General features: G+C 31.7%; 1 pseudogene; it reads left to right on the forward strand.

Annotated features, from left to right (window-relative positions):
- Positions 1 to 1,191: 1,191 nt before the first annotated feature.
- Positions 1,192 to 13,457, forward strand: LOC109123669 (probable 3-hydroxyisobutyryl-CoA hydrolase 3; annotated as a pseudogene).
- The last annotated feature ends 985 nt before the right edge of the window (positions 13,458 to 14,442 follow it).

The following is a 14,442-nucleotide window of genomic DNA, read 5'->3' on the forward strand; positions in this document are numbered from 1 at the left end:
ATGTTTAGTCTGAGGCCACATCCTCAGAATATGCTGAAATGCTATTAAAACCTATTGGGCAGGAAGAAATTGTTCCAGGTCAGACTACTGTCAAGGACTCAGGTATCTATGGTGAGTTGGGTCAGGGCAACAGAGGTGCAGAAAATTGTGCCATATCAGAGCAGAGAATGGACTCTCATGTGCACCTGATTTATAGAAAGAGCAGTTTTGTGAAGGAAAATGATGATTTGTTGGAAAGTGGGAGCCAATCGAATAGTGAGATTTCAACCAGTCACTTGAACACTTCTCTGTTATCTGAGGAAACTAGTAAACTTTCTGAAGGTAATTGTGGTGGAAGTGGAAGCCATCATGAGGGAGATGTTTCTAGTAAGCTTATGGTATCTTCTTCAGCTGAATTGTGCGGGGAATCACATACAACTGAAAATGTAGAATGTGCAATTGGAGTTCATGGAAAAGATTTAAATGCTAGAGACCATGTTCCAATTTCCACTCCATCTGAGTCTACTCAAATACGCATTCTAAATGCTGTCTTCAGGCAGAGTGGTATTCATAACTTTGATTCAGATGTTCCTGTTGTTGAGGTGCGGAATGTGAAGTTGAATACTGATTTGAGTAATATGGAACATGAGGTTGATGGGTCCTTGCTTATTGGTGAATGTAGCAGAGAAAATGAGGATGATAGTGCTAGCTTTGGATTGATTGCTATGGCAGTGGATATTTTTTTCAGAACGTGATACATTGGATTTTATATTAAATGAAGGCAAAATAAAAGAATCAACTCCGTGCTTGTTTGAAGAGGTGAAGAAGTAGATAATTACAGGAGCCTGAACTATTCTGGAAGTGTTTCTCAGGACAAGAAGCTGCCCCATTTCCGGCTATATTCATTAGAAGAAATCATTTTGATGAATGTGGAATTATTTATTGTCCTTCAAGACTGGACTATGAAGAAGTTGCTGAAAGGTTAAAAGAATGTAGACACAAAGCAACATTTTTATCACGGTTCCGTGGATCTCGCTCAGTGTGCCTTCATTCAGAAGCAATTGAGTAAAAAAACAAGATTAATACAACTTGCGTAACCCTGGCTTTTGGAATGGGTAACAACAAATCAGATGTCCACTTTGTCATTCATTGTTTCTCCCAAAATCAATTAAAAGGCCTCTTCCAGAATTTGTTGACAGGAGGCAGCATTGTATGTATTACAGTCCATACTCCATTGATAGGGACACTGAGCTCCAATCAATTACAAGAGTTTGTGATAATTCAAGACTACTTGGGAAGCAGCAACTGATGGAAGAACATGAGCTGGCATTTTTAAAGAGGGAGAAAGAAGAGATGGAAGCTCAAAAGAAACAGGCAGAGGCATTTCAGTTATCTCAACAGATGCAGTTTTTGTATAGTACAGAAATTGTTATGAGCCCTCAAGATGAGGAAAGTACTGCATATCATCACCAATATCCAACCGAGTCTTTCAGATGCCTATTGCGCAAAGAGATGATGAGTGATCCAGTTGCAATCGTCTGTGGGCATAGCCGTGAGAGGAAGTCGATTCAGGAAAATTTCTGAAGAGAAGAGAAGACCTGCCCCATATGCAGAGAAAGGCTCAGGTCATGGAGCTTACTCCAAATCCTTTGCTTCGGAACTCTATAGAAGAATAGAAGCAAAGAGGCATGAACTTAAGATTCCAAGCTGCTCTTCTTGGAATCACCCCCAATGACCACTCTATACAGAACAAAGTCTTGGAAGAGATGCAAGTTCTAATGGAAAGGCCACGCTATACAGAAAAAGTTACAGAGGAAGGCCTCATCTCAAAATTTGTGATCTCTACTTCTGCAGATCCAGAAGAGCCACTAGTGTTCAGAAAAGATCATCCCATAAATTGAGAACAGTCCAAGATACCATGTAACATATTGTTTGAGATGTTCAAGAATCTTAGATCAGCAAGGTCACATAAAGATCTCGGATATATGATGAAAAACTTTCTCACCTTCTAAGCTTAGGAAAATTTTGACTTGGTTCATTACTTAACCTCTCTTTAATAGTGTTGGGACACCTCATAAAGACCAATGAGTCTTTGAAAAAAAAAAAAAAAGAATAAGCTTCTATTCTTTCCTTGAAACCTAAGCATGATCCGAAGGGGTGGCGAAAGCCTTTAAAACCCGATGCCCTAAACCTTGATTGGTTGGGAGTCATCGATCCTCTGCTTGCTACATAGGTGAATTGGTTAAGATTAGTGAGTAAAAAGAATTGTGAATAAGAAGGTGCGTTCCTAACCTATTAAGAGTTGGATAATTTTGCCAATGTTCGAGAAAAGCTTAGGTTGGGAAGAGAGGATAGTTGTACATACTATATCCGGAAGCTAATCTCATTAACACTTAGCTTATTATGGAAGAGTTTGATTTGGAACCTTGAGAGTAGAGATTCTTTTGATACTTAATTGCATAATCTCCACTCTTTGTACTTTTTGTTTAAGTTTTAGCTTTGACAACTCCTATTGCATTTTGAATCTTCATATCTTTAGTTCACCATGTGAGATGTGTTTTGATATCAGTCATGCCACTCAATTATTTTTTGGAATGATTTGCATGACTTCTTTTATGTATATTATTATGTTTGCTTAGTTTTTCTCTCCTTAATTGCTAAGGGACTAGCAATATGTCGGTTGGGGGGAGTGATTACTACTCAAAACATGCTATTTAGTAGCTTGTAATTATCTCTTTTAAACACCCTTGAGTAGTAATTATTACCTTTTAACTCAATTAACATGTTAGGGACCCTTGCAATCGTTTCTAACAATTGTGTTAAGTTTTGGTGCTTTTTGATAGCTTTATGCTCACCAAAGCAATTTATGAATGAGGGAGAGCTATATATGGTTCATGGCAAAGCTTTTGGAAAGCTTAAATTTATGAAGAAACCAAGCTTTGGAGCCTCATAATCCTTTGCCTTAGTAGTTCAAAGTATGCAAGGAGAGAACAATGGAGAAAAGGAAAACAGGGTGATGAAAACAGGGGACACAACTGCAGTCTTTCATTGCACTTTTGGAGCACTTCCCGAAGTCCATTTTTTACATTCTATATACCATTTCAAAGCTCAGAAAGTCAAAAATCCAACGATTCAAACCATGTACGATTTGGAGCTGAAATGAGGAAGATAGGGCCTTCGGAAGACAACTGCATCAAGCTGAGGGACAATTTCGCACGATGGAAATCAAGGTGCGAATTCCTCAGTCCAAAGTGTGGGAATTTCGCACACCTCAAACCAAAGTGTGAAATTGGAACTCCAACATGCGAAAATTGGATATTTTTGCCGACTCTTTTTCTTCTGATATTTTTGTGTCTAAATTTCCATTTTCTCCTTGTATTCAACTACTCATGTAATTCCTTAGCTAGGAAGTATCCAAGGAAGGGTAAAATTACCTTCATATATAAATTCTCTTGTAAACACTGAAAAAACATTCGGGAGCTTTCTCCAGGAGACCAACTGATGTAAATTCTACACTAAGTGAAATACAGAGATTTCTTTTGCTTTCTTTTTCTCTCTACTATTTTCTATTTTCTTGGAAGCCAAACAGCCTCTGAGGATGTTTTCCCAGAGGATGAGAGGCTAAACTTATAGTTTCTTGGAGTGAAGGAAGCTAGGTGAAAAGTCCAGATTAAAAGGTGGAAAGTTTCCGTGCATTAAATTCAGGTAGTTGGAATCCATAAATGGCTTCTAAACCCAAAGTTTTGCTTTAAATCCCTTAGAATCACTTTGACTGGCCAATACATGGTAAGCTTCAGGTCTCTGTGGATGCTTATTGCTAGATCCATATCAGTCCATTAGTAATCATGTACGAGCCAGTGGAAAGTAATTCAAGGTGATAACCCATAGTGTCTTAAGCCATTAATGGACCTTGACTACCATCTCTATTGACTTTTTATGGATTAAATCTTCATTGTCAAACCTATACCGGTTCGGGAAATAACTATAGGTTAAATCCCCAATGCGAGGAGAAAAATCCGGAATTTTCCACTTTGCATCCTGAACTTGAACCTAGCAACCTTTAGCTCCGGGAAACTTTCTTTCTTCCACTTTTACTTAGTTCTATGTGAGTTTAGTTTCAATCACTACTTTCAAAACAATTTTATTTTCTTTTAAATTTCAAGTTTGTGCTAAAGGAAATCATCAGAATCACTTTCTAATTTAGAGTCTGTCACTGATAGAGTGAAAACCCATCCCTGAGTTCGACCCTAGAACTGCTATACTATAGTAGCTTTGCTACGCTAGTATAAGGTCATAGGATTTATAAATATTTTTGATTAAAAGACCCTGTTGGGCATGAATCAGGTTATAACCTAGTAAGCTAACTATTGAACATGAGGGAGAGGTGATGAAGGTGGGGAGAAGGTGGAACTTTTTAAAGGGTGAATTAATTGTTGAGTAGGAAAAAAAACTTTTTGATTGATTTTCTGAAGTAAGAATTGGAAGAAAGTAGGGGAGGTTAGAATATCCTAGGATTTTGGAAATTTTGGAAAAATTGTGGACTAAAACTTGCTAAAATTAATGAGAGAGGATTGTTGTTCCAATTAGACTCCCTATGATCCAAAGGTATACTTATTCATTGCAAGAAATGGGAACACCAAAGGCTCCTACAACTAGAAAAATTTCAAGAACCGTATCAAACACTCGTACCACATAGATGCACAACTATTTCTCCGACAAGGAATAATAAATGCCAAGTTAAAAAAGAAACAATATACAAGAAATTACATTCAAACAACTATTTATAATCTACAAAACTAAGAAAGAAATGAAAGTGGAATGAATTTACAAAATTGTAATACCTATCATAGCCAAAAAAAAATCCTCACAAAAATTCTCTACCGCGCCTTTTTGAATTCTCTCTTTCATAATGGTGCCAAAATCTTTACCACTTACCAAAATTCCTATGTGGTATCCTTAAGTATAGGGTTATGAGTGTAGCTTTAAAACCCATGAGCTAGGTGTTGAATCTTAGGAAGAGGTGGTGAAGGTACAAGGGCGTTGTAAAATTTTAAAAAGTGAATTAATTGTGAATTGAGGGAAAAAATCTTCAACTAATCTTTTGAGGTGATATTGGAGGAAATAGAGAAGTTTAACATCTTCAAGTGTTTTGGAAAAATTTTAGAATAAGGCATACTATGATTAATTGGACCCAATAGGTCGAGGATTAGGGTTCCTTTGGACTTTCCCTAGGGCATAAATGCACTCTTCCATTACCATACTTGAAACATCAAAAGGTGCTCCACTTGGATGATTTTCAATAAAAAAAAAACTATATACTTCTCTTTCTAAAAGTCTCAACATTGCATCATTTTTCATTTTTTTCACATTAAAATTCTCTCATATTTCCCCTTTGCCAAAACTCAAACTTAAGGGTTCAATAGAAGGAATATCAATTTGAAATGGTCTAAAACCACTAAGAACTTAAAATCCCACAAAAGAAACCCTTAAACCTTAATTTCTAAGGTGAGAGACATGGATTTTCTTCATTAAAAATAGGGACCCAAGTTGCAAAAGAATATTTTATAATCAACCTAACATAAGAGATGCATTCAATACCCTAAGGAAGTGTTGTATGGACTCTTTCTCATTGGCTTATAAAACTAATTACTAACTACTATCATAAATGTAGAAACTCATAAATATAATATTGAAACCAATAGTGTCATTAATAACCTTGACAATTGTACCAAAGATGTATAAATTTGTAACAAGATAAACTATAGTACTTACAACCAACAAAAATATATTTAAGTTATTAAAAGATAACAAACACTATTAGAACTAATGGATTATTAGGAAATCAATAGTTAGAAACTTGAAGGAAGTCTAACACCCAAAGGCACCAAAAATCCTTTTAGTACATAGTTGCAAAATGGGCCTATATTTGTCCTCAATTATTGGCCTTAAGTGTTTGGCTAGGTGGAGGCAGAATGAAATAGCTTACTACATCTAAGAGCAGAGGAGAAAAAGCAAAAAGATGTAACCAAATTGGGAAAGATAATAGCTAGGAAAACATGCTTTATGTAGTATGAGAGTGTCATCTTCATTGCCACCTAAAAAGAATGTGTCCAAGGTGACATGGGCCACGTTGGCCTGCTATGTCACCCAAAATTCTGGTATTAACTTCCTTGTATGTTTTAATGCTTCTCCTTGCTTGCCTTGTTTAATAGACCTTAGGTATTCCTTTGAGCTCTTTTATTCACAAATATGGATTCAAAATTGTATCAATACAATGGAAAAGTAAGAAAATAGACTAGACAAATATGGTGTTGGGAAATATGTTTGATACTAGAAAGGTGCTAAGGATATGATTTAATACAAAAAAATAATGCAATATATGATCTTAATTAGCATGTTGAGAGTATGACTCTTACATAGAAAGTGTTAGAAAAAATAAGTTAATTCAATCTCAGGTAATCACCTTAGAAAAAAAAAAGCTAATTCAATCTAAGGTAATCACCTTAGAGGGGAGGTGAATAGAGTGATAATCTTTTTTTGTAAATTTAAATTATGTGAATGCAAGAGACAATTATATGCAAATATATAATAAAACAATATAAATAAAATTGCATATAAAGTAAAAGAGTAGGGAAGAGTGAATGCAAACACAATTTTTATAGTGGTTCGAGACAACTCGGCCTATGTCCACTCTCCTCTAGCTTCAATCCTAAGCTTGAGGTTCCACTAATTCAAGGTTTCTAATCCAAGCCTTCAAGCTATACAATTGGATTATGGTTCCAATCAACCCTCTTAGACTTTTGGCTCCAAGCACCATTTAAATCCTCTCAAGAGTACCTCACTCTTGAACAACCCCTCAAGTGATGCTACACTTGAGAATCCTTAAGTGATACCTCATACTCAGACTTTTCTTCTCGAATATTTACAAATAAAGATAGAAAATAATATCATAAAATTCTAGTACAAAACTTAGGCTCAAATGATATAAGATAAACTAGGATTGAAAGGTGCACTAATAATATGCAAGTTTTAGAACAATGGTGCACAAAAAAACATTATCCTGAGGCTTAAATATATTCAAGAAAGGTTTTGGAAGGTTATACTCTTAAAACACTGAAGATTGAAGCTTTTTTATAGAGGAAAAATGTCAAATTAGTTGTTGGGGGTTCATCCAATTGAGCTCCGATTCGATTGGTTCACTAATCGTTGGCATTTAATGCATGGCAGGAGACCATTGGACCTCGACCGCCTCTCAATCGGTCGAACAAGTATTCTGGAAGAGAAAGAAGGTTTTTTTCACCCTTCAACTGGTTGGGCTGAACAGGTCGACCAATTTCTTAGTCAATTCAACTGGGTGAGCAGATTCCTCAACCAATTGAGCCGTTTTTGGCTCAACAACCATTTTTTCAACTTAAAATATTTTTAAACAAGTTTGGAAAGCATTTGACACAAGGTTTTAGTTGAAAACATGAAATCATCCAATTTTAAAAGATTTAAAACAAAATAACTCTTGGATGATTCTGGTGCATAACTAAAGAATGTAATACATGAAAAACCTTAGTGCACCAACAACCTTACAAAAAGATCCTATAAAGCTTAGGTCTTAAAAAGCACTTTCCTTTATGGTCTTCTTCTTCTTCTTATTGATTTTTTCTAGCTTGATTTTGTCTTTATGATTGCCACTTTGGAAATCATCTTGCTTAGTCACACTTGAAATATGATCATTAGTTTCAAACTTTGTTTTGTTATCATCAAAACCAAGATTAACCAAAACTTGGTTTTATAGAAAGAATATGATGAATAAATAGTCAAATCCTAATGATGAGGAACTATTGATCTATGGAGTTTTCTTACCTTAATCTATTAATGGAATTGATTTTTGACTATTTTGTAAGATTTTGAAGTAGTTTTTTTTTGTGTTACTTTCATAGCATTAAAAATTTCATATTATGTACAAAGATGAAGTTTATTAATTTAACCTTTTTTTTCTTTTCATATTGAAGATATATATTCTATTGGAACATCTTCTTGATCTTTCGACCACTCTCTTCTTACACATGTACACTCATTTTCTCATGCATTTATGCATATTATGTGAACAAATAAGATGTTGAATTAAAAGTGATAATTAATTGATGGTTCTACTAATTATTATTTTATGTGCAGATTTCTCAAATTTTAAGGAATTTGGAAGTGTACGAGAAAGATCCCATGGTCAAACTTTTGATTTTAAAGGTAAAGAAGAATTTTATCAATAAACATTTAATATAAACTTCGAAGAAACTACTAGCATACAATAACATATGATAGTGAATGAAAACTAAGAATTTAGAATAGATAGTCTTAAATAGTTACACATGCAACCTTTTTTTTTTTTGGGTAATTTAATATGCTTATGCTAAGGACTTCACAAAAGACCTCAATTCTTTTGTGAAAATGAAATATAATTCTCATTACTAGTCAAACACTTGGGTAAGAATTTGGAGTCATTTTAGTAACTGTCTAACATAATAAAATCTTACTATTCTCTAACATATAGTAAAATTATATTATGGTTCAACACATGCTTTGCTAATTGCTTTTTGATTTCTAAAGTTATTTAATAGTATATTCTCATTAAATTTCCCTTTATAGGGATAAGGAAGAGCGTTCTGTGCTGGTGGAGATGTTGTAGAAATAATTCTTTCTATAAATGAAGGTGAGATTTTTCATTTTCTTTCTTGCATTATTCAAATCTTCCTCATCATCTTATTTTTATTCATCTTCTCCGATAATTTAGGCAAGGTATATATTGTTGCTTATTGCTCTAACCCTTGAACATACTCTTATATCTTGTATGTAAAATAGAGATGACAAAATAATGACAAAGTATGACTTGTAATATGAAGATTGCAATCTTTTATTAATTAAGGTGTCAATGGATATATGTTATTTCCTAATATATATTTCAAATGAATAGGACATTGGAGCTTTGGTGCAAGCTTTTATAAGAAGCAACTTACCTTAGACTATTTACTTGCAACATCTACAAAACCTCTGGTGAGACTTTATATACATATACATGTTGGTCATAAACAACTATATTTTTTTGTCCTTGCAGCATTGTGTTGATCTATTTGTTTCCTTGAAGGTTTCACTTATAAATGGAATTGTAATGGGTGGAGGTACTGGACTCTCTATGAACTCAATGTTTCGAGTTGTCACTGAGAACACTGTAATTATCTATCAACTTCTTATTATTCTTTAATACCTCTCATATTAATACTATCTTGTAAAAATATGCTAATTTTGTGAAATCTACTTCCATGTTTTACTTCTTAACTAATTCATTGTTGTAACCCTTTTTCTATTTTTTTTTTCATTTTCATTTTTAGTTTGCATGACATAGGTATCAATTAAATTTTGCTTATCAATTGATTAGATAAAATTGTCACTATTAATTATCTTTCTCTCTCACTAGGTAGTTTCTAAATATGGTGATTATTCTTATTTGTGATTAGATGACTTGCTTCAAGATAATCAAACAAAAATGGTACAAAACAAAATCTTAAGTAGGTATAACGTTTCATTAAAAGCCAAAATAAAAACAAATATTTCTTTACTAACGAGTTAAGAAAAGGATTCTTTTTTCCATATTAGTTTAACTTAATTATGTTCATATTGTTGTGGAATCTTGTTCATAAACGTTCAATATATTCAATCAAAGTGAAAAAAAAAATACAGAGAAGTGAGACAAAAAAAAAAAAGGAAGAAATTTAATGTGGCTTAAAACATAAGTGCATTTCTTGTTGTAGAAAAAAGAAAGAAGTTGGAAATACAAATAATTAGAAATCTTACCAATTACACTCTGGCAATTCAATGTTTCATACCTAACCCCTTAGAATTAAAATATGTTCAAACTATTCAATGTTTCTTTATCATGCTATACTTGATTTATATATTTGATACATTATCATCATTATTAAATATTTTATAGTAGGATTTAACCATTTTCCACTATTTTTCTTGATAAGTGATATTTAGTTTTTATATTTTCTATTCTTTAGTGAAATATTGCGCTTTTAGCCAAATATATTATACTTTGACCATTGCAATGTAACATAATTACCTTTTATGGTACTTGAAATTACTAAGCAATAACTATAGCCAAATAGCTTCTTCACCGCTTCTATGATTTCTTTATACTCAACTTCTAATGCAAATTCTGATTGTAACTTATACATCTAATTATCCAACTATGTATTTTTCTCCTTATTTTTTGTTACACATGTCAACAATAAAGTAGGTTCTTCTTGATATTCATTTTTAACATTATTGGTATTCCCTTCCACATATTTAGTTGAACTTCTACGTTTATAAGTACAAGAATCTTTTTTTTTTTTTTTTTTTTGAAAAGTGTATGTTTGAATTTAGTATTTATTATATCTTTCTCTCTGTTTTGCCTTGAATTGCTTTCTCTTCCACATCCTCTTAAGGAATATGAAATAACTTGTTCTTTGTTGATTGATGAATAAAAACCAGTTCTATTGGCCCTATTTCCTTGGGTATGACCATGTCCAAGACTATGCCCACAATTATTTCGGCTTCTTTTTTTCTCATAAAGAACTTGCTCCAATTTTCTTACTCCTTTCTTTTCACATGAGTTTTTAATGATCCCATAAGTAAATAAATAGTTATAAAATCTTTTTTTTTCTCTTCAACAACCATAACAATATACTTAAAATCTAAAAATCCAAACATATTTTAAATTACAAGAATACCATTCAAACTTTCACCATGTCTTTTTAATTGATTCACAATCACCGATACTCTTATAAAAATAATTAAAGATTGATTGAGATTTTTTCATGCTCAAACCTTCAAGTTTTACTTTAAGAGTTAAAGATAAGATTTTCTTAACTTAGCAATTCCTTTATGTGTATTTTATCATGCTTCCTAAGTAATAGTTAGGCTTGAAATCTTCTTAATGATACCTTCATCTATAGCTTGATGTATCAGAGTAAGGATGTTTTTGTATTTCTTTCATGCATATTTTTTTTAATTCCACTGATTTTTGAATAGTGATTTCATTTTGTGGCTCCTTCTAACCTCTCTACAATTTCCGATGCATGTTACTAGTTGAGCAAGTACCTGTCTTAATTGTCTTTATTGAGTCTTTTATTTTTATTTTTATGAATCTTATACTAATTTGTTGGAGTAAAAAGGTTAAAAATAGACACAAATAATTATATAAAGAGATATGACTAGTATTAGAAAAAATTAAGAGAAATTCATAGTGTCTTCAATCATTCTTATTCAATTAGTACAAAATCTCTTATTTATAAATATCCATACCCAACAAAATAAAAAATTTTAATAACAAAAAATGTAGAAATATTTTAGGAATCAATTACTTCAATTTAAAGACAACAATCAAATAAAAATATTCTAATTAACTTTTCAAAATCAAATCAAATAGCCAAAAACCAAAAAAAATAAAAAAAAAATATATGAAAAGAAAAAAAGAAGGATACAAAGATATATAGCATGACACCCTTAGTTACTAATTAACTAAACCAAAATTCAAATTGATTTCAATAATACATTTTTTTTTTGTTTATAATCAAGCCAATACCTAGGATTAGATGACTAATGAGGAAGATGTGTGTTAAGCAACCACTTAATCATATTATGAAGTAATACAATATAAGTAAAATAAAAATAAACATAAACAATAAAATGGGATAAAGAGTGACCTTTGTTGGTTGGCTTGCGAGACCTAAACATTTATATGAGAGGAGTTAGGGATGTAGTTTTGGCCTCTTCAAATTATTTCATGCTAGCAAATAATAAGTAAACTTCATAATATGTGAATTGATCTTTCAATAGTGACCATACATTAACTTATGATTTCTTAATTAATTTGAGGTACACTTACTTCTTGTTTAGTTCAAAAGTAGAGCCAAATTGGAACTAATGGCCTACTATCAAATTAATATATGTGTTCTTAGTCTTTTGAAAATATATCAAAATCTTGGTAGCATTAATTCATTGGGTTCTTGAATTTGTGTAGGTACTTGCTATCCCAAAAGGACAAATAAGACTTTTCCTAGATGTTGGTGCATCATATTTCCTTTCTAGGCTCCCAGGATTTGTTGGTAAAGTTATCAATTCTTATAACTTCATAAAATTCACCATAGTTTTCATCATAAAATTTGGTATGTAGTTCCCTATTCTCTTTCTCCCTTTTAGGTAAATAGAATTTTATATGCATCTAATTAATACATTCAAATTTTTTCAAACATATTGTCGAAACTACTATCTTATGTCTACTCTTTTAAGATTAACAAGGGAATGGTGGTGAATTATTCAACTTTGATAATTTAGTAATATATGTATATATGGCCTGGACATCCTTTCCTAACTCAAGCAAATAATTTATTAAAAGTAATATGTAAAAATATTAAATAGAGAAGCATACGAAATTTGAAGTGCTAAAAACAGAAAAAGAAATAACTAAACAAACCTTTGCATTTCTTAAAAACTTCTTTGGTTATCTTAAGCTACTACAAGAGACCTTTATATTTATGATAGTTAAAGTAAGGTGGTATTTATTTTTTGGTTAAATAGAAAAAACCCAAATATTTGACTTTTTCTATTCAGTTAAAAGTAATATATTAATATCAATCAATATAATTAAAGTAAACTTGTTATCAATGAGTTTAGTTTAGTTATGTTGGTTCATATCAACATGTTAGTTTTAACTGAATAGAAAAATCCAAATATTTTTATTTTTTCTATTCAGCCAAAAAACAAACACCACCTAATTCTTATGCCATCAAATTTTTATAGAGGTTTTGGGATTGCTTTCAAGTTTTGTGATTATTCTTTTGCCATATATGCTTAAACTTCAAACTGAATTTTTATATTTGTAGTTAGGTTCATGTGGTTTTGTCTTATTTTCCTTTAATTTGTGTTAATTGATATGAAGGAGAATATTTAGGACTTACTGGTACACAATTAGATGGAAATGAAATAATTGCTTGTGGTCTTGCAACCCATTTTGTCCTCTCAAAGGTACTTTCTCTCAGAGATAATTCAAAGTTATCATAAAAGGTACTTTCTAAATGAAATTCACATAAATGAATAAATGGTAAGACTTAAAAAATTGTAGCATATTCATTGTTGTTACAGGATCTTTTTTTATTGGAAAATGCACTATCTGAGGTGGCTTCTTTAGATGCATCAACCATTTCTAGGGTTATCAATGGATTCTCAAGATCCTTAAAGAAAGATAGTGCCTTCAGGAGGTGATTCTCATGCAAATTGATTATATGAATTCCTAAGCATTTGTATTGAGTTTGCATCACTGCAACTATACATATGACACCCATGACTTTTACTAACTTCAATGCATTGATAAATAGATTGGAGATGATCAACAAATGTTTCTCAAGGACAGTCGAAGAAATCCTATCAATGCTGGTGACTATGATTGAAAATTTGTTTCTTTCATTATGTATCATATCTTGTGTGGGACCAAAGCAACAATGTTGGTTATGATATTTCTCATAATTAATTAGAATTTCACTTGGTTTAGGAAAATGAGGCTGCAAATGGAGATAACAAGTGGATAATCCAAGCAATAAGTTCTATGAAGTCAACTTCTCCAATAGGCCTTAAAATTTTTCTTAAATTGGTAAGAACATTATAAATACTTATTAATTTTCAAATAAAAGTTCAATTTAATGAAAATTTGTTTTACTTAAAATAAATTTCCTTAGTTAAATGTTGTAATTCTGCTTTATTAGTAAAATATTTATTTGACTCATGCTTAGTTTGGAGAAGGGCGGACAAAAGAACTTAAAGACTGTCTAATCCAGGATTATACAATTGTTTGTAACATGTTTCGAAGATCATTCAATCTTGATCTCATTGAGGTATCTATAGATTGAATAGCTCAATAATTGTTTTTTAGTTATTTTGATAACTATTACTCATATAGCAAAAACCTATGCATTCAGGTTCAAGAGCAAAATTATTTAAGAAAGGCAAACAACCCAAGGTACTTATAATACCATCCCTTCATGAATTGGCAGCATTCATATTGATATCATGAGACTCTTATAATCTTTTTCTTTTCTTTTTTCTTTTTTTTTCATTGTGAAAATTGAGACTTTATTCATTTCTAGGGTGATAGTTTGTAGATCTAGATTTTGACAGACCTAGAGGGGGATGAATAAGTGTTTACTTGTATTAGCCCGAATTATTTTATTTTTAATCTCTCTTTATATATTGGAAAGTGAAAAGAAAAATCAATCGCTCGAGACATAATAATTTTTACACAGAAAATCACCCAAATAGTCTCTCAGAAACCATGTGAATATAAAAACCACAATATTAGAGATTGCATAGTACAAATCCACTACTGAAAGAATAATAGATAGTTTTACTTAACAAATGTTATCCCTAAGTCTTGCTCAC

This window comes from Vitis vinifera, chromosome 13 (genome assembly GCF_030704535.1).
Source record: "Vitis vinifera cultivar Pinot Noir 40024 chromosome 13, ASM3070453v1".
Lineage (NCBI taxonomy): Eukaryota > Viridiplantae > Streptophyta > Magnoliopsida > Vitales > Vitaceae > Vitis > Vitis vinifera.